This window comes from Oncorhynchus keta, chromosome 24 (assembly GCF_023373465.1).
Source record: "Oncorhynchus keta strain PuntledgeMale-10-30-2019 chromosome 24, Oket_V2, whole genome shotgun sequence".
Classification (NCBI taxonomy): Eukaryota; Metazoa; Chordata; class Actinopteri; order Salmoniformes; family Salmonidae; genus Oncorhynchus; species Oncorhynchus keta.
The window spans coordinates 18247182-18269745 of record NC_068444.1 but is presented as its reverse complement, the minus strand read 5'-3'; positions in this window follow the sequence as shown (position 1 = coordinate 18269745).

Genomic DNA, 22564 nt, shown 5'->3' with positions numbered 1-22564 from the left:
CGTAAACCTCGAGGTTTGAAATCAGGAATTTCTCTCAAAATATAGACTTAAATATATAGCTGCCAGTAAGTTGTAAAGTACAGTAAATATATTCTGAGAGGAACTATTGAGTTAAAGTGATTCCTGAACCCCTACAGTACTAACGTTGGTTGGCGTTGGCTTTGGAGTATAGAAAGAATGGAGAGAATCACCATGGATCTTTGGACAATTCATTGGAAGATAAATTCCATCTTGCCTTGTTATTTGCACTGATGTAAGGAGAGGGGGGGTTGCCCAGATCTCACTTTGTACTTTTGCTTTGAGTAGATCAAATTCTTGGATGGGTTAGCCCACACAGGTGACAGGTAGCTTAGCGCTTAAGAGCGTTTGGACCGTAACCGAAAGGTTGCTGATTCAAATCCACGAGCCGACCAGGTTTTAACATGTACTGATGAGACCTTGAGCGACGCACTTAATCCTGATTGCTCCTGTATGTCGCTCTACATTTGACTAAAATAACTCTAATGTAAACACACTTCAGTTTACAGTCACACCCTTGTTTTACCTGACTGGCTGTTCCTGTATTAAAGAGAACACATGAAGGTTTAGACAGGACGGGTTGGCTAAAACAGGCTGACTGGCACACACACAGAATATGGATTCCCACGCATGAAGCAAAATCCACACTACAGAAACATGTTCACATCATGTGAATGTTACGGTCTGGCTCTGACTCGAAAGGGTCAAGAAGGAAAGAGCTCGTGCTTCAGGGGAACTTTGAAACATTGAAAGGTTTCTGCACAAGTCATCTGTTTGTTTAATAAGCCGTTCTGAAGACTTCAGGTAGAAGTAACTGTTGGACACAGATCTAGGATCAGCTTCCTCTCCCGAAATACTAACTTAACCATTGGAGAGAATGCTAAACTGGCCTTAGATCAGTGGCTAGGGGTGTGACATCATTATACTGTTGTGTATGAACTATTACATGAATTGATTGATTAAGGGACGTATCCATGACACTCGGTGTGTATGGCTGTGTTTATACAGGCAGCCCAATTCTGATCTCTTAACAATAATTGGTATTTTTACCAATCGGATCAGATCTTTTGCCGATAATTGGACACACGGTCAGAATTGGGCTGCCTGTGTAAACGTAGCCTATGTGGCCTCAGCTGTGTGTGTGGATGATGAATGCAGCTGATCAGTCTTCTTAACCTCTGTCTGACTGTCCCCTGTAATCCTGTCTGATCAATAAACAGAGCAGTAGACTCCCTCAGGTTGCCCACAGCTGCTGTTACACTTGTTTGCATTGTTTGTTTTCGTACACACAGACACGTATACCTTTCCTCTCAGCAACAACAAAACAACGCAGTAGACTCTCACATACTGCGATCAAAAGCTTAAAGGACGTTTTTATATCGATATCAAATCATTTGTGGGTAACAATTAAGTACCTAACTGTAATAGTTTTACATCAGAATGGTTGAAAAGAAGAACAAATATTTATTTTTAGCAACAAAGAATTATACTATTCCTCAAGCAAGAATTTTGCTGGGAGGGGAAAACTATCTGTTATTGGCAGAGAGGTTTGGAACTCTTAACTAATGTACTGCTTGGTGAAGTCCCAGGCAAGCTGAAACTCCACCTTTGCAAAACCCGCCGATTAGAAGGTCCATTGCATATTCTAGTTTCAACCAGAAACGAACAGGAAATAACACTGATTAAATGTTTTCAAACTTTTACAGTGTTATATTCATCAGCTTTACAAAATGATACTAGACACAGGATTAACAGGATTTTGACTGCAATGGACCTTTAAACAGCTGTTTGTGTCACCTATATATCTCTATTGTCATAGTAACACATATGGCAGGGGAATACAGAAAGTTTGAAGTACTTCCTGGAAAGCCTGCTGATAAGAAAATAAAGTCATAAGCAGTTGGATGATGTTAGAGAGTGATCTCCCCCAGTGTTTTCCATTGTAAGGTTATTTGATGTGTGTGTAGGGTTTATTTGTCTGTGTCAAGAGGATGAAGGGTCTGATGCATCCCACCCATAAGATGTGTCTGTCTGGCTGTCTGGCAACCAGGCTTGTGTCTGATATTTATCTTTTTTATAATTCAGGTCAGTTGCTATTATGTTTTAAAAATAGTAATAATATGTGTGTGTTTGTGTGTGGACTTGTACATGGCTCAGGTATTTGCTCCCCTGTCACACACACACACACACACACACAGCTCTAAAGGCTGTCTGTTGGTGACAGGTATTGTGTTTAGGCTGAGGCACAGGTGCAGATCTGAACTTTCACCCTGCGACCCAAAACATAACCGCCTCGCTCACACAGCTGGGTCTCCTTTACCTGTGAGTGTATCACAGGAGGTTGGTGGCACCTTAATTAAGATACCTAAATAGAGAATGACTCAAGTAAAAGTCACCAAGTAATATACTACTTGAGTAAATGTCTAAAAGTATTTGGTTTTAAATATACGTAACTATCAAAAGCACATGTACTGACTAAAATATACCACAAGTAAAAGTATCAAAAGTAAAAGTATAAATAATTAAATGCCTTATATTAAGCAAACCAGACGGCACCATTTTATTTGTATTTTTTATTTACAGAGAGCCAGGGGCTCCAACACTAAGACATAATTTACAGATAGCCAGGGGCTCCAACACTAAGACATCATTTACAGATAGCCAGGGGCTCCAACACTAAGACATAATTTACAGATAGCCAGGGGCTCCAACACTAAGACATAATTTACAGATAGCCAGGGGCTCCAACACTAAGATATAATTTACAGATAGCCAGGGGCTCCAACACTAAGACATAATTTACAGATAGCCCGGGCTCCAACACTAAGACATAATTTACAGATAGCCAGGGGCTACAACACTAAGACATCATTTACAGATAGCCAGGGGCTCCAACACTAAGACATCATTTACAGATAGCCAGGGGCTCCAACACTAAGACATCATTTACAGAGAGCCAGGGGCTCCAACACTAAGACATCATTTACAGATAGCCAGGGGCTCCAACACTAAGACATCATTTACAGATAGCCAGGGGCTCCAACACTAAGACATCATTTACAGATAGCCAGGGGCTACAACACTAAGACATCATTTACAGATAGCCAGGGGCTCCAACACTAAAACATCATTTACAGATAGCCAGGGGCTCCAACACTAAGACATCATTTACAGATAGCCAGGGGCTCCAACACTAAGACATCATTTACAGATAGCCAGGGGCTACAACACTAAGACATCATTTACAGATAGCCAGGGGCTCCAACACTAAGACATCATTTACAGATAGCCAGGGGCTAACAAAGACATCATTTAAGATAGCCAGGGGCTCATTTATCAGACAGATAGCCAGGGGCTACAACACTAAGACATCATTTACAGATAGCCAGGGGCTCCAACACTAAAACATCATTTACAGAGAGCCAAGGGCTCCAACACTAAGACATCATTTACAGATAGCCAGGGGCTCCAACACTAAAACATCATTTACAGATAGCCAGGGGCTACAACACTAAGACATCATTTACAGATAGCCAGGGGCTCCAACACTAAAACATCATTTACAGAGAGCCAGGGCTCCAACACTAAGACATCATTTACAGATAGCCAGGGGCTCCAACACTAAAACATCATTTACAGAGAGCCAGGGGCTCCAACACTAAGACATCATTTACAGAGAGCCAGGGGCTCCAACACTAAAACATCATTTACAGAGAGCCAAGGGCTCCAACACTAAGACATCATTTACAGATAGCCAGGGGCTCCAACACTAAAACATCATTTACAGATAGCCAGGGGCTACAACACTAAGATATCATTTACAGATAGCCAGGGGCTCCAACACTAAGACATCATTTACAGAGAGCCAGGGGCTCCAACACTAAGACATCATTTACAGATAGCCAGGGGCTCCAACACTAAGACATCATTTACAGAGAGCCAGGGGCTCCAACACTAAGACATCATTTACAGAGAGCCAGGGGCTCCAACACTAAGACATCATTTACAGATAGCCAGGGGCTCCAACACTAAGACATCATTTACAGAGAGCCAGGGGCTCCAACACTAAGACATCATTTACAGATAGCCAGGGGCTCCAACACTAAGACATCATTTACAGATAGCCAGGGGCTCCAACACTAAGACATCATTTACAGATAGCCAGGGGCTCCAACACTAAGACATCATTTACAGATAGCCAGGGGCTCCAACACTAAGACATCATTTACAGATAGCCAGGGGCTCCAACACTAAGACATCATTTACAGATAGCCAGGGGCTACAACACTAAGACATAATTTACAGATAGCCAGGGGCTCCAACACTAAGACATCATTTACAGATAGCCAGGGGCTCCAACACTAAGACATAATTTACAGATAGCCAGGGGCTCCAACACTAAGACATCATTTACAGATAGCCAGGGGCTCCAACACTAAGACATCATTTACAGATAGCCAGGGGCTCCAACACTAAGACATCATTTACAGATAGCCAGGGGCTCCAACACTAAGACATCATTTACAGATAGCCAGGGGCTCCAACACTAAGACATCATTTACAGATAGCCAGGGGCTCCAACACTAAGACATCATTTACAGATAGCCAGGGGCTCCAACACTAAGACATCATTTACAGATAGCCAGGGGCTCCAACACTAAGACATAATTTACAGATAGCCAGGGGCTCCAACACTAAGACATCATTTACAGATAGCCAGGGGCTCCAACACTAAGACATCATTTACAGATAGCCAGGGGCTCCAACACTAAGACATCATTTACAGATAGCCAGGGGCTCCAACACTAAGACATCATTTACAGATAGCCAGGGGCTCCAACACTAAGACATCATTTACAGATAGCCAGGGGCTCCAACACTAAGATATAATTTACAGATAGCCAGGGGCTCCAACACTAAGACATAATTTACAGATAGCCAGGGGCTCCAACACTAAGACATCATTTACAGATAGCCAGGGGCTCCAACACTAAGACATCATTTACAGATAGCCAGGGGCTCCAACACTAAGACATCATTTACAGATAGCCAGGGGCTACAACACTAAGACATCATTTACAGATAGCCAGGGGCTCCAACACTAAGACATCATTTACAGATAGCCAGGGGCTCCAACACTAAGACATCATTTACAGATAGCCAGGGGCTCCAACACTAAGACATCATTTACAGATAGCCAGGGGCTACAACGCTAAGACATCATTTACAGATAGCCAGGGGCTCCAACGCTAAAACATCATTTACAGATAGCCAGGGGCTACAACACTAAGACATCATTTACAGATAGCCAGGGGCTCCAACACTAAGACATCATTTACAGATAGCCAGGGGCTACAACACTAAGACATCATTTACAGATAGCCAGGGGCTCCAACACTAAGACATCATTTACAGATAGCCAGGGGCTACAACACTAAGATATCATTTACAGATAGCCAGGGGCTACAACACTAAGACATCATTTACAGATAGCCAGGGGCTCCAACACTAAAACATCATTTACAGAGAGCCAAGGGCTCCAACACTAAGACATCATTTACAGATAGCCAGGCGCTCCAACACTAAGACATCATTTACAGATAGCCAGGGGCTCCAACACTAAAACATCATTTACAGATAGCCAGGGGCTCCAACACTAAGACATCATTTACAGATAGCCAGGGGCTACAACACTAAGACATCATTTACAGATAGCCAGGGGCTACAACACTAAGACATCATTTACAGATAGCCAGGGGCTACAACACTAAGACATCATTTACAGATAGCCAGGGGCTCCAACACTAAAACATCATTTACAGAGAGCCAGGGGCTCCAACACAAAGACATCATTTACAGATAGCCAGGGGCTCCAACACTAAGACATCATTTACAGATAGCCAGGGGCTCCAACACTAAGACATCATTTACAGATAGCCAGGGGCTCCAACACTAAGACATCATTTACAGATAGCCAGGGGCTCCAACACTAAGACATCATTTACAGATAGCCAGGGGCTCCAACACTAAGACATCATTTACAGATAGCCAGGGGCTCCAACACTAAGACATCATTTACAGATAGCCAGGGGCTCCAACACTAAGACATCATTTACAGATAGCCAGGGGCTCCAACACTAAGACATCATTTACAGATAGCCAGGGGCTCCAACACTAAAACATCATTTACAGAGAGCCAGGGGCTCCAACACAAAGACATCATTTACAGAGAGCCAGGGGCTCCAACACTAAGACATCATTTACAGATAGCCAGGGGCTCCAACACTAAGACATCATTTACAGATAGCCAGGGGCTCCAACACTAAGACATCATTTACAGATAGCCAGGGGCTCCAACACTAAGACATCATTTACAGATAGCCAGGGGCTCCAACACTAAGACATCATTTACAGATAGCCAGGGGCTCCAACACTAAGACATCATTTACAGATAGCCAGGGGCTCCAACACTAAGATATAATTTACAGATAGCCAGGGGCTCCAACACTAAGACATAATTTACAGATAGCCAGGGGCTCCAACACTAAGACATCATTTACAGATAGCCAGGGGCTCCAACACTAAGACATCATTTACAGATAGCCAGGGGCTACAACACTAAGACATCATTTACAGATAGCCAGGGGCTACAACACTAAGACATCATTTACAGATAGCCAGGGGCTACAACACTAAGACATCATTTACAGATAGCCAGGGGCTCCAACACTAAGACATCATTTACAGATAGCCAGGGGCTACAACACTAAGACATCATTTACAGATAGCCAGGGGCTCCAACACTAAGACATCATTTACAGATAGCCAGGGGCTCCAACACTAAAACATCATTTACAGATAGCCAGGGGCTACAACACTAAGACATCATTTACAGATAGCCAGGGGCTCCAACACTAAGACATCATTTACAGATAGCCAGGGGCTACAACACTAAGACATCATTTACAGATAGCCAGGGGCTCCAACACTAAGACATCATTTACAGATAGCCAGGGGCTACAACACTAAGATATCATTTACAGATAGCCAGGGGCTACAACACTAAGACATCATTTACAGATAGCCAGGGGCTCCAACACTAAAACATCATTTACAGAGAGCCAAGGGCTCCAACACTAAGACATCATTTACAGATAGCCAGGCGCTCCAACACTAAGACATCATTTACAGATAGCCAGGGGCTCCAACACTAAAACATAATTTACAGATAGCCAGGGGCTCCAACACTAAGACATCATTTACAGATAGCCAGGGGCTACAACACTAAGACATCATTTACAGATAGCCAGGGGCTACAACACTAAGACATCATTTACAGATAGCCAGGGGCTACAACACTAAGACATCATTTACAGATAGCCAGGGGCTCCAACACTAAAACATCATTTACAGAGAGCCAGGGGCTCCAACACAAAGACATCATTTACAGATAGCCAGGGGCTCCAACACTAAGACATCATTTACAGATAGCCAGGGGCTCCAACACTAAGACATCATTTACAGATAGCCAGGGGCTCCAACACTAAGACATCATTTACAGATAGCCAGGGGCTCCAACACTAAGACATCATTTACAGATAGCCAGGGGCTCCAACACTAAGACATCATTTACAGATAGCCAGGGGCTCCAACACTAAGACATCATTTACAGATAGCCAGGGGCTCCAACACTAAGACATCATTTACAGATAGCCAGGGGCTCCAACACTAAGACATCATTTACAGATAGCCAGGGGCTCCAACACTAAGACATCATTTACAGATAGCCAGGGGCTCCAACACTAAGACATCATTTACAGATAGCCAGGGGCTCCAACACTAAGACATCATTTACAGATAGCCAGGGGCTCCAACACTAAGACATCATTTACAGATAGTGTTGGAGCCCCTGGCTAAGACATCATTTACAGATAGCCAGGGGCTCCAACACTAAGACATCATTTACAGAAAGCCAGGGGCTCCAACACTAAGACATCATTTACAGAAAGCCAGGGGCTCCAACACTAAGACATCATTTACAGAAAGCCAGGGGCTCCAACACTAAGACATCATTTACAGATAGCCACGGGCTCCAACACTAAGACATCATTTACAGATAGCCAGGGGCTCCAACACTAAGACATCATTTACAGATAGCCAGGGGCTCCAACACTAAGACATCATTTACAGATAGCCAGGGGCTCCAACACTAAGATATCATTTACAGATAGCCAGGGGCTCCAACACTAAGACATAATTTACAGATAGCCAGGGGCTCCAACACTAAGACATCATTTACAGATAGCCAGGGGCTCCAACACTAAGACATCATTTACAGATAGCCAGGGGCTCCAACACTAAGACATAATTTACAGATAGCCAGGGGCTCCAACACTAAGACATAATTTACAGATAGCCAGGGGCTCCAACACTAAGACATCATTTACAGATAGCCAGGGGCTCCAACACTAAGACATCATTTACAGATAGCCAGGGGCTCCAACACTAAGACATCATTTACAGATAGCCAGGGGCTCCAACACTAAGACATAATTTACAGATAGCCAGGGGCTCCAACACTAAGACATAATTTACAGACAGCCAAGGGCTACAACACTAAGACATCATTTACAGATAGCCAGGGGCGCCAACACTAAGACATAATTTACAGATAGCCAGGGGCTCCAACACTAAGACATCATTTAGAGATAGCCAGGGGCTCCAACACTAAGACATCATTTACAGATAGCCAGGGGCTCCAACACTAAGACATCATTTACAGAGAGCCAGGGGCTCCAACACTAAGACATCATTTACAGATAGCCAGGGGCTCCAACACTAAGACATCATTTACAGATAGCCAGGGGCTCCAACACTAAGATATCATTTACAGATAGCCAGGGGCTCCAACACTAAGACATCATTTACAAATGAAACGTGTGTTTAGTGAGTCCGCCCGATCAGAGGCAGTAGAGATGACCAGGGATGTTCTCTTGATAAGTGCGTGAATTGGACCATTTTCCTGTCCTGCTAAGCATTCAACATGCAATGAGTACTTTTGGAGTAAAAAGTACATTATTGTCTTTAGGAATGTGGTGAAGTAAAAGTAAAACATTTCTAAATTATCAATAGTAAAGTACAGATACCCCCCAAAATGACTTACGTAGTACTGTAAAGTATTTTTTACTTAAGTACTTTACACCAGTGCCTTCCAGCCATTCTTCAGACTTTTCCCCTCAGCAGCCTCTAATGGAGTGTGTAACTGGTCACAGACCACATTCAGAACAATAGAATATTACCAATTCATGAATTTCTCAACCTGGACAATAACATTATTGATGAAACGATTGTGATGATCATGGTTTTCCCCCTTCCTGATGAATGAACTTATTGTACAGTGAATCACTGTAGTATCTGCTAACTGATTTGTTAACGTTGAACAGAGAGGGGTATATAGAAGTAGCTCAAAGCAAGGGGTCCTCTCTGGTTTGCTACAGTAAGGCGAACAGTGATGTTTAAGACAAGCAGCTTTAAGAAGAATCAGCTCCTTTTCACACAGCTTCAAGTGTAGAGTGATGTCTCACTGGCTAATCTCACACACACACACATGCTCACACACACACATGCTCACACACACACACATGCTCACACACACACACATGCTCACACACACACACATGCTCACACACACACACATGCTCACACACACACACACACACACACACACACACACACACACACACACACACACGCTCACACACACGCTCACACACATGCTCACACACTGTCTCTTGTCAGCCAGACACCTATTCAAACAGCGAGTGTTAATGAGCCATCTGTCTGTCTGTCTGTGTGTGTTTGACCCGTCACTTCTCTTCCTGTCTGTGGTGTAGCTAGCTGAAGCTTGCCCCACCAGGCCGCTGCAGATACTCCTCATGAGAGCCTGACTGCGTGTGTGTGTTGTGGGGGAGGGGGGATTTGTGTGTTTGCCGTCTCTTGCCTACCTATCTCCTAGCCTAATGTAAACTATTTAGTCTGAAGCTAAGCCCTGTTGATGTGTGTGTGTACATGCGTTTGTTACTAGTTTGAAAAGGATGAAGAGGAAGACCACGGGACAGCAGTAGTAATGGTAGCTGACAGTGTGCCTGCTGTACAGTATAATTTTGAGTCAACAGAAGCTGTGGCTGGAGGAGCCCACAGCAGGTCTGTCACTGTGACTTTATTCATGATATAGCACAGCCTCGTGTGTCTTACTGCTGTCACTGTGACTTTATTCATGATATAGCACAGCCTCGTGTTACTGCTTAAAGATGTGCTCTGGAACTTTGGTGACGACTAAGTATTTTGAAACTTCTCGCTTTAGTGGGACTGTCATTTGTTTTTCAACAGGACAATGACCCAACACACCTCCAGGCTGTGAAAGGGCTATTTGACCAAGAAGGAAAGTGCTGCATCAGATAACCTGGCCTCCACAATCACCCGACATCAACCCAATTGAGATGGTTTGGGATGAGTTGGACCGCTGAGTGAAGTAAAAAGCAGTTAACAAGTGCTCAGCATATGTGGGAACTCCTTCAAGACTGTTGGGAAAGCATTCCAGGTGACTACCTCATGAAGCTGGTTGAGAGAATGCCAAGAGTGTGCAAAGCTGTCATCAAGGCAAATGGTGGCTACTTTGAAGAATCTAAAATCTAAAATATATTTTGATTTGTTTATCACTTTTTTTGGTTACTACATGATTCCATATGTGTTATTTCACAGTTTTGATGTCTTCACTATTATTCTACAATGTAGGAAATAGTAAAAATTAAGAAAAACCTTTGAATGAGTAGGTGTGTCCAAATATTTTACTGGTATTGTCTATTAAACTATATTTGCATTCGTGGATTATTCTAGCCTACGACAACCCGATGGCTTTCATGAAAGTTTTTGCTTGCGTATTCGTAAATGAAAACGTTCATAAAAGGCATCGGGGAGATGTAAATTATCCCACAAATACTGTACAAATATAATTTGATGTATATCTTAAACAACCACATGTTCATGCATTTGACGAGACAGACCTCTTACAGTATGTATAACAACTCTCTTTCTCTCTTTATAAATAAACTACATGACCAAAAGTATGTGGACACCTGCTCGTCCAACATCTCATTCCAAAATCATGGGTGTTAATGTGGGGTTGGTTCCTCCTTTTCTGCCACAACAGCCTCCACTCTTCTGGGAAGGCTTCCCACTAGATGTTGGAACATTGCTGCGAGAATTTCCTTCCATTCAGCCACAAGAGCATTAGTGAGGTTGGGCACTCATGTTGGGATTAGGCCTGGCTCGTAGTCGGAGTTCCAATTCATCCCAAAGGTATTCAGTGGAGTTGAGGTCAGGTCTTTGTGCAGGTCAGTCAAGTTCTTCGACACCGATCTTGACAAACAATTTCTGTATGGACCTCGCTTTGTGTACAGGCGCATTGTCATGCAGAAACAGGAAAGGGCCTTCTCTAAACTCTAGCCACAAAGTTGGAAGCACGGAATCGTATAGAATGTCATTGTATGCTGTAGCATAAAGATTTCCCTTTACTATAGCCCGAACCACTAAAAACAGCACCAGACCATTATTCATCCTCCTCCAAACTTTACAGCTGGCACTATGCATTCAGGCAGGTAGCACTCTCCTGGCATCCGCCACACCCAGATGGTGAAGTTTGATTCATCACTCCAGGGAACGTGTTTCCACTGCTCCAGAGTCCAATGGCGGTGAGCTTTACTCCACTCCAGTAGACGCTTGGCATTGTGCATGGTGATCTTAGGCTTGTGTGCGGCTGCTCGGCCGTGGAATCCCATTTCATGAGGCTCCCGACGAACAGTTCTTGTGCTGACGTTGCTTCCAGAGGCAGTTTGGAACTGGGTAGTGAGTAAGGCAAACCGAGGACAGGCTAATTGTACGTGCTATGTGCTTCAGCACTCGGTCGATCCCTTTCTGTGACTTTGTGTGGCCTACCACTTCACGGCTGAGCCGTTGTTGCTCCTAGACGTTTCCACTTCACAATAACAGCACTTACAGTTGACCGGGGCAGCTCTAGCAGGGCAGAAATTTGACGAACGGACTTGGAAAGGTGGCATCCTATGACGGTGTCACGTTGAAAGTTACTGAGCTATTCATTATGGGCCATTCTTCTTCCAGTGCTTGTTTATGGAGATTACATAGCTGTGTGCTTTATTTTTATACACCTGTTAGCAACAGGTGTGGCTGAAATAGCAGAATCCACTCATTTGAAGGGGTGTCCACATACTTTGGTGTATCATCTTGAAGCCCAAAGGCGGTCACTTTCCCACCGTATTTTACCACAGCGTTGTTAAATAATCATTTCTGATTTGCTAAATGGTTAAATGGTGTACTTACACTGTGCATTCATGTCAGATAATGGGACAATTCTAAAAGTTATTGTATAGATCCATTACTCTAAATCACTGCACCAACGAGACAAGAGACAGAAAACGACAGCAACAACCACACAAACACAAATTGAATACGTCGTAAATGCAGGTCCAACAAGGACGAAATTTGCTAGCATGCATTTGTTGTTGCAGAGAGCAACTGCCGTTGGCTTTACGTAGCAGCCAATGGTGGCGGCTGCATTTTCTTTTATGCTTCTGATTGACCAGCTGCTGACCCATAAGCAGTGGACCATAAAATGTGGATGGGGTGTGAGACAGTATGTCCTGCCCTCACGGAAAAACAACATGAATGTCACGGGATCACATGTGAAGTGTTCCAAAAACACGTTTTCATGTGATCACATGATCTTATGTGAAGGCAATGTATTATTGTGACAACATGTAATGGAACATGTGCTGACATAAAACTACACGTGATGACATAAAACTACACATGTGCTGACATAAAACTACATGTGATGATATAAAACTACACGTGATGACATAAAACTACACATGTGCTGACATAAAACTACACGTGCTGACATAAAACTACACACGTGATGACATAAAACTACACGTGATGACATAAAACTACACGTGATGACATGATTATTGTGACAACATGTTATGGATCATGTGCTGACATAAAACTACACGTGTGCTGACATAAAACTACACACGTGCTGACATAAAACTACACGTGATGACATAAAACTACACGTGATGACATGATTATTGTGACAACATGTTATGGATCATGTGCTGACATAAAACTACACGTTTGCTGACAAAACTACACATGTGCTGACATAAAACTACACGTGATGACATAAAACTACACGTTATGACATAAAACTACACGTGATGACATAAAACTACACACGTGCTGACAAAACTACACATGTGCTGACAAAACTACACATGGGCTGACAAAACTACACGTGATGACATAAAACGACACGTGATGACAAAACTACATGTGATGACATAAAATTACACATATGCTGACATGAAACTACACGTGATGACATAAAACTACACATGTGCGGACATAAAACTACACGTGATCAAAAAAACACACATTTTCACACCATTTAAAATGTGCTATTTCTTGTGAGATGTTCCATGTGAAATCATGTGGTTTTTCTGTAAGTCTACAGTGCCGGTCTTCGCAAGAGAATTAAAACAGGGGAAAGTGTTATCAAGGCCTCAAACACACCCACACCCTTCTCCCCTGTGTAAAGGGGAGAAGGAAAGAAGGCCCCACACACACACACACACTCTCTCCCAGGAGTCATGGTGTAAGCCCCTGTTTTGGAAACCAAGCCTCGGGTCAGTGACATTCACAGCTCACACCTGTGGAAGGGGCTGGTGACACACACACCACCCCCAGGCAGGCACGCACGCACGCACACACACACACACCACCCCCAAATCAAATCAAACCAAATGTTATTGGTCACATACACATGGTTGGCAGATGTCAATGCGAGTGTAGCGAAAGGTAACAACATCTTCTAGTTTTTTTAAAATTATTATTATTTTTTTTACCTTTATTTAACCAGGCAAGTCAGTTAAGAACATATTCTTATTTTCAATGACGGCCTGGGAACAGTGGCCTGTTCAGGGGCAGAACGACAGATTGTCAGCTCGGGGGTTTGAACTCGCAACCTTCTGGTTACTAGTCCAACGCTCTAACCACTAGGCTACGCTGCCGCCCCGACCATGCAGTAAAATCTAACAATTTCACAACAACTACCTTATACACACAAGTGTAAACGATTGAATAAGAATATGTACATATAAATATATGGAAGAGCGATGGCCGAACGGAATAGGCAAGATGCAATAGATGGTACAAAATACAGTATATACATATGAGATTAGTAATGTAGGGTATGTAAACAAAGTGGCATAGTTTAAAGTGGCTAGTGATACATGTATTACATAAAGATGCAGTAGATGATATAGAGTACATTATATACATATACAAATGAGATGAGTACAGAAGAGGGCTCAGAAAGCACCCTTGTGGGGCCCCAGTGTTGAGGATCAGCGGGGTGGAGATGTTGTTACCTACCCTCACCACCTGGGGGCGGCCCGTCAGGAAGTCCAGTACCCAGTTGCACAGGGCGGGGTTGAGACCCAGAGTCTCGAGCTTGATGAGGAGTTTGGTACTATGGTGTTAAATGCTGAGCTGTAGTCGATGAACAGCATTCTCACATAGGTATTCCTCTTGTCCAGGGTTATGGCAGTGTGTAGTGTGGTTTTGATTGCGTCGTCTATGGACCTATTGGGGTGGTAAGCAAATTGGAGTGGGTCTAGGGTGTCAGGTAGGGTGGAGGTGATATGATCCTTGACTAGTCTCTCAAAGCACTTCATGATGACGGAAGTGAGTGCTACGGGGCGGTAGTCGTTTAGCTCAGTTACCTTAGCTTTCTTGGGAACAGTAACAATGCTGGCCCTCTTGAAGCATGTGGGAACAGCAGACTGGGATAAGGATTGATTGAATATGTCCATAAACACACCAGCCAGCTGGTCTGCGCATGCTCTGAGGACGTGGCTGGGGATGCCTTCTGGGCCTGCAGCCTTGCGAGGGTTAACACGTTTAAATGTTTCACTCACGTCAGCTGCAGTGAAGGAGAGTCCACAGGTTTTGGTAGCGGGCCGTGTCAGTGGCACTGTATTGTCCTCAAAGCGAGCAAAGAAGTTGTTTAGTCTGTCTGGGAGCAAGACATCCTGGTCCGCGACGGGGCTGGTTTTCTTTTTGTAGTCCGTGCCTTGCGGAGGGAATAGCTACACTGTTTGTATTCGGTCATGTTTCCGGCCACCTTGCCCTGATTAAAAGCAGTGGTTCGTGCTTTCAGTTTCGCGCAAATGCTGCCATCAATCCACGGTTTCTGGTTTGGGAATGTTTTAATAGTTGCTGTGGGTACGACATTGCTGATGCACTTGCTAATTAACTCGCTCACTGAATCAGCGTATTCGTCAATGTTGTTGTTTGACGCAGTGCGGAACATATCCCAATCCACGTGATGGAAGCAATGTTGAATCGTGGAATCAGATTGGTCGGACCAGCGTTGAACAGACCTGAGCGCGGGAGCTTCCTGTTTTAGTCTCTGTCTATAGGCAGGGAGCAACAAAAGTCGTGGACAGCTTTTTCAAAACGAGAGCGGGGGAGGGCCTTATATGCGTCGCGGAAGTTAGAATAACAATGATCCAGGGTTTTACCAGCCCTGGTAGCACAATCGATATGCTGATAGAATTTAGGGAGTCTTGTTTGCAGATTAGCCTTGTTAAAATCCCCAGGTACAATGAATCCAGCCTCAGGATATGTGGTTTCCAGTTTACATAGAGTCAAATAAAGTTAGTCCAGGGGCATCGATGTGTCTCCTTGGGGGGAATACAGTATCGCAAAAAAGTATTTAGTCAGCCACCAATTGTGCAAGTTGTCCCACTTAAAAAGATGAGAGAGGCCTGTAATTTTCATCATAGGTGCACTTCAACTATGACACGCTTCTACCTCTCTTTCTCTCTTTGCCTCTACCTCTCTTTCTCTCCCTGCCTCTACCTCTCTTTCTCTTTTTCTCCCTGCCTCGACCTCTCTTTCTCACTCTACCTCCCTTTCTCTCTCTGCCTCTACCTCTCCTTCTCTCCCTGCCTCTACCTCCCTTTCTCTCTCTGCCTCTACCTCTCCTTCTCTCCCTGCCTCTACCTCTCTTTCTCACTCTAACTCTACCTCTCCTTCTCGTTCTCACTCTACCTCTACCTCTCTTTCTCACTCTAACTCTACCTCTCCTTCTCGTTCTCACTCTACCTCTACCTCCCTTTCTCTCCCTGCCTCTACCTCTCCTTCTCTCCCTGCCTCTACCTCTCCTTCTCTTTCTCACTCTACCTCTACCTCTCCTTCTATTTCTCTCTCTGCCTCTACCTCTCCTTCTCTCTCTACCTCTACCTCTCCTTCTCTTTCTCTCTCTACCTCTACCTCTCTTTCTCTCTCTACCTCTACCTCTCTTTCTCTCTCTGCCTCTACCTCTCTTTCTCTTTTTCTCCCTGCCTCGACCTCTCTTTCTCACTCTACCTCTACCTCTCTTTCTCTCTCTGCCTCTACCTCTCCTTCTCTCCCTGCCTCTACCTCTCTTTCTCACTCTACCTCTACCTCTCTTTCTCTCTCTAACTCTACCTCTCTTTCTCACTCTACCTCTACCTCTCTTTCTCTCTCTACCTCTACCTCTCTTTCTCTCTCTCTCTGCCTCTACCTCTCTTTCTCTCTCTACCTCTACCTCTCTTTCTCTCTCTACCTCTACCTCTCTTTCTCTCTCTGCCTCTACCTCTCTTTCTCTCTCTGCCTCTGCCTCTCTTTCTCTCTCTGCCTCTACCTCTCCTTCTCTCCCTGCCTCTACCTCTCTTTCTCACTCTACCTCTACCTCTCCTTCTATTTCTCTCTCTGCCTCTACCTCTCCTTCTCACTCTAACTCTACCTCTACCTCTCTTTCTCTCTCTCTCTGCCTCTACCTCTCTTTCTACCTCTACCTCTCTTTCTCTTTCTCACTCTACCTCTACCTCTCTCTTTCTCTCTCTGCCTCTACCTCTCTTTCTCACTCTGCCTCTGCCTCTCTTTCTCTTTCTCACTCTGCCTCTACCTCTCTTTCTCTCCCTACCTCTACCTCTCCTTCTCTTTCTCGTCCTTATCCTATCTTTTGTCTTTCTCATCTAGCTTTATGTATGCCCCACTTTGACACTCCCCCTGACTCCTAACTCCCTCACCTACTCATAATGAGTTAGAGGGTGAGTCTCTCTCTCTCTCTCTCTCTCTCTCTCTCTCTCTCTCTCTCTCTCTCTCTCTCTCTCTCTCTCTCTCTCTCTCTCTCTCTCTCTCTCTCTCTCTCTCTCTCTCTCTCTCTCTCTCTCTCTCTCTCTCTCTCTCTCTCTCTCTCTCTCTCTCTCTCTCTCTCTCTCTCTCTCTCTCTCTCTCTCTCTCTCTCTCTCTCTCTCTCTCTCTCTCTCTCTCTCTCTCTGTTCAAACAAACATGTTTACATTGCCAAAGCAAGTGAAATGGATAAACAAAAGTGAAATAAACAAAAGTGAACAGTAAACTTTACACTCACACACATTCCAAAAGAATATAGACATTTCAAATGTCACATTATGTCTATATACAGTGTTGTAACAATGTGCAAATAGTTAAAGTTAATAAGGGGAAATTAATAAACATAAACATGGGTTGTATTTACAATGGTGTTTGTTCTGGTTGACCTTTTCTTGTGGCAACAGGTCACACATCTTGCTGCTCTGATTGGACACTGGTATTTCACCCAGTAGATATGAAAGTTTATCAAAATTGGATTTGTTTTCAAATTCTTTGTGGATCTGTGTAATCTGAGGGAAGTATGTGTCTCTAATACAGTCTTTCATTTGGCAGGAGGTTAGGAAGTGCAGCTCAGTTTCCACCTCATTTTTGCACATAGCCTGTCTTCTCTTGAGAGCCAGGTCTGCCTACTGCGGCCTCTCTCTCTCGCTCTCGCGCGCGCGTGCTTTCGGCCAGCTCTGGCGTTAATGTGCTGCTGCCTGGCCCTGTATGTATTGGATGAGGGGTGAGTCACACACATACACACACACACACACACACACACACACAGATTGTGGTCCCACGCGTTCTTCAAGGGTGATGCTGGATGGAGGAGCTTTGGATAATAACCCACCTGCCTGTTTCTCTCACTCCCACATCAGGAGCCAGGAGAGGACAGGAGGGGGTAGTGATGGGAGACTGGTGCTCTTAGATGTGCTCTGTGTCTGTGTGTGTAAAAGCTGTAGCTAGTTCTTTCTCAAGAGGGGCTGTGTGGACTGTAATGCAGATCACTGTTAGTCTCCCTGTACTAAATCTACTCTCTCAGCCTTCAGCTTGTCTCTATTCAAAAACCCTAATGGATGTTAAACTGCTAATGGGTGACGACTACGGCTTTATGATTAATTCCTTACTGGCAACAAGCACAATATCACACACACACACTGGACATATCTGACCACAGAGACAATGTGTGGTGAGGGAATGAGAGAGGTGTGTTTTATGTTAAATCCCCGTTATTGACCACAGGAGCAGGCAGGACAACACAACCTGTAACCATCAGACAAGATAGAGTTCACATCAAGTCACATTTTAGATTAACAGTGTAGACTAACAGTGTAGACTAACAGTGTAGACTAACAGTGTAGACTAACAGTGAAATGTTTACTTACAGTTACTCTGAACGAAGAGCAAGCTTTTCCTGCATACAGTCGAGGAGAGAGAAATAAAGTAATCATGAGTTTCTCTGGACAGAAAGCTGTAACTTCAATATTGGCAAATTCTTCCCACCACCACACACACACACACACACACAGAGAGAGAGTGAGAAACACACACACACACACACACACACACACACACACCTGTGACTTCATCTGACCTTGAACTGTAGAACAATGGGGCACAGCTGGCTTATCTGTGTGTCTATGCTATGGAAGGTGTAATGGAATCATGTGCGTGCGTGCTTGTGTGCGCGTGTGTGTGCGTGCGTGCGTGCATACACGTTTCTGTGTGTGTGTGAAACAGGATACTTCACACTTCTTCCCCATTAGAAGACATCATGCTCGCCTTGCAGTGAATAGACGGCCCAATGAATCCAACTGTTCAGAAAGACATGCCACAGCTAATGGGCTACAACCGGGAGGGTACAGTCAATGGTGTGTGTGTATGTGTGTGCGTGTGCGTGTGTGTATGTGTGTACGTGTGTACATGTGTATGTGTGTGTGAGGAAGAGCCCCCATACAGGTGTGGGTTGTACAGTGAATGGTGTGTGTGTGTGTGTACGTGTGTGCGTGTGGGTATGTGTGTGTGAGGAAGAGCCCCCATACGGGTGTGCGTGGTACAGTGAATGGTCCTGCATTAGCTAAACTGATTTATTGCCACCCCACAGCATGCTGGCTTCAGCAAGCAAATACTAATGGTGGTCCCTCTCTGTCTCTCTCTCCCTCTCTCTGTCTCTCTCTCCCTCTCTCTGTCTCTCTCTGTCTCTCTCTCTCTCTCTCTGTCTCTCTCTCTCTCTCTCTCTCTCTCTCCCTCTCTGTCTCTCTCCCTCTCTGTCTCTCTCTCTCCCTCTCTGTCTCTCTCTCTCCTCTCTCTCTCTGTCTCTCTCTCTCCCTCTCTGTCTCTCTCTCTCTTTTCCCTCTCTGTCTCTCTCTCTCTCTGTCTCTCTCTCTCTGTCTCTGCCTGATTCTCTCTCTCTCTGTCTATGTCTGTCTCTGTCTGTCTCTGTCTCTCTCTCTCTCTCTCTGCCTGTCTGTCTCTCTCTCTGTCTGTGTCTCTGCCCGTCTCTCTCTCTGTCTGTCTGTGTCTGTCTGTCTGTGTCTGTCTGTCTGTGTCTGTCTGTCTGTGTCTGTCTGTCTCTCTCTCCCTCTCTGTCTTTGTCTGTCTCTCTCTCTCTGTCTCTGCCTGTCTCTCTCTCTCTGTCTCTGCCTGTCTCTCTCTCTCTCTCTCTCTGTCTCGCTCACCTCCCTGGGCATTAAAGGTGAATGCAGATGAATGCAGGTGTCCACCACTCTCTCTTTCCACCCTTTCATAAACTCCTCCTCTTCCCTCTGTCCCGCCAACCCTTCCCTCCATCTCAGATGTTGTGACAAAATTCCTCAAATCTTCTGACAAGCTCTTTAGTGAGCAACAGCACACGCACACACACAAACCCCGCCACAGGCTTAAAACAAGGTCACTGATCTGTCAGAGGTGTGGACAAGACTGAAAGGTGTGTGTGTGTCTGTCTTTCGCACAGGTGCAGTCAGGGACACAGAGAGAGGCTGTCTGCACTTTGAATTTGAGCTTTAAAAGAAACAGTCTTCCTCTCCTGTCGAACAAGTACATCTGCCTGAAGCACTAGTCAACCGATGAGGCCAGGAGGACCGAAGTAGGCTATTCTGTAGGTGATGAGGATATAGAGTTTATAACTTTAACTAACACCAGTCTGGAATACTTCCTCATTCCTCAACACATTTTTGCTTTGGCTACTCGAACTGCATAAATAATCTCTGTCTTCTCATGAATACCGTTTAAAGATATGTTTAGAGACACTGGATTCTAACATGTAACCTTTGGCTCTTTGGAACCAGAGCCAAATGCTTGTGTTCATCCATCATCCCAATCCACAGCAACTAGCAAAATCAAAGCCTACTTGAAGGTAACACTGCTCACTGCTGCCCCTAGAGGCTGGTGTCCCTGTCATCTCCCGATGTTCTCAGACATGGATGGACGTCGAAAAAAATGACTTGTATCACAGGCAACCTGGCTGTTATCACTCCGTGTCCTAAAATGTACAATAGCAGTTTTATCTGCAGCACTCCTTTCCTGCAGAGTCTTACAGAGGAATGTGTAGTAACCTCCCTGTCTCGCTCTGCTACCCCCTAGACTGGTGTGTGTGTGTGTGTGTGTGTGTGTGTGTGTGTGTGTGTGTGTGTGTGTGTGTGTGTGTGTGTGTGTGTGTGTGTGTGTGTGTGTGTGTGTGTGTGTGTGGGTACCGGTGCGTGCCTGCTTATGTGTGTTTGTACCTTCTATGTGACTAGGGACAACTTTAGTTCAAGGTCAGATGTGAGCTCTCACACACACACACTTGTCCAGGCCTTGACCTGTCCGTCACTGTGTATCTCTGTCACCTGACCACACTCACTCAGGGGAGGAGTAGAAGGATAGAGGGAGGGAAGGAAGGAGGCTATGAGAAGAGGAGGGAGGGAAGGAAGGAAGCTGTGAGAATGGAAGAGGAGAGAGGGAGGGAATGAAGGAAGGAGGCTGTAAGAATAGAAGAGCGAGGGAAGGATGATCTGAGAATAGAAGAGGAGAGAGGGAGGGAGGGAATGAAGGAAGGAGGCTGTAAGAATAGAAGAGCCAAGAGGGAGGCTATGAGAATGGAAGAGGAGAGAGGTTTGGAGTCTCAGACCTGTTAACCAGTCGTGATTCGTGAGAGGCAGTAGGTAAGGCCTGAGTCGGGAGGACTAGGCGGACAGGGGGAGTAGAGGGAGAGAGGGATGTCTCAGGTCTGTTAGGCAGTCCTGAGAGGTTGTAAGTAGTTTCTGTGTAAATACGGCTGCTATCTGTTTGTGATAGTGTATGTTACTCTGTGTCAGAGCTTCTCAATGCTTTCCTTGTCTCTGCTTATCATCACTAATTAAAACATCTCAATTCCTCTGGCCAAACTCTAGGGCTGAAGGAGTGTGTGAGTGTGTGAGTGTGTGTGCGTGTGTGCGTGCCAGTGTTCGTGCATGTGTGTGTGTGTGTGTGGTGTGTGTGTGTGGGAGCGGTCGGAGGGAATGTAGCAGGTTGGAGGATATCGTCCACTTAGCTGGCCTTCTATGGACAGGAGGGCTCTCAAATATTCAACCAGGTCTGCCCTGCCAAGAGAAGGTCCGTTTCCACACAAACACCCAACGCATGTCCAAGGAAAATACAGATTTCTGTGAGAGGATCCCTCCTGAGAGAGATTCATTTAAAAAGTGTAGTCATGAGTTTCTTTTTAAGTTGGGAAAGATTTCTTTATACAGTATGTCCAAGCGAAGTAAATAAACAACACATGGGGCTCTATTTCCCTACCAGCTCTCACAGTCTCACATCAGAATTAGATGTTCATCCATTTTTCTCAAACGTCAAATTTAGTGTTTACGGTTAGGTTTAGACATTAACTCCAAATTCTTAAGGTTACACATTAACTCTGAACGGTTAAGGTTAGGCATTAACTCTGAACGGTTAAGGTTAGGCATTAACTCTGAACGGTTAAGGTTAGGCATTAACTCTGAACGGTTAAGGTTAGGCATTAACTCTGAACGGTTAAGGTTAGGCATTAACTCTGAACGGTTATGGTTAGGCATTAACTCTGAACGGTTATGGTTAGGCATTAACTCTGAACGGTTATGGTTAGGCATTAACTCTGAACGGTTATGGTTAGGCATTAACTCTGAACGGTTATGGTTAGGCATTAACTCTGAACGGTTAAGGTTAGGCATTAACTCTGAATGGTTAAGGTTAGGCATTAACTCTGAATGGTTATGGTTAGGCATTAACTCTGAATGGTTATGGTTAGGCATTAACTCTGAA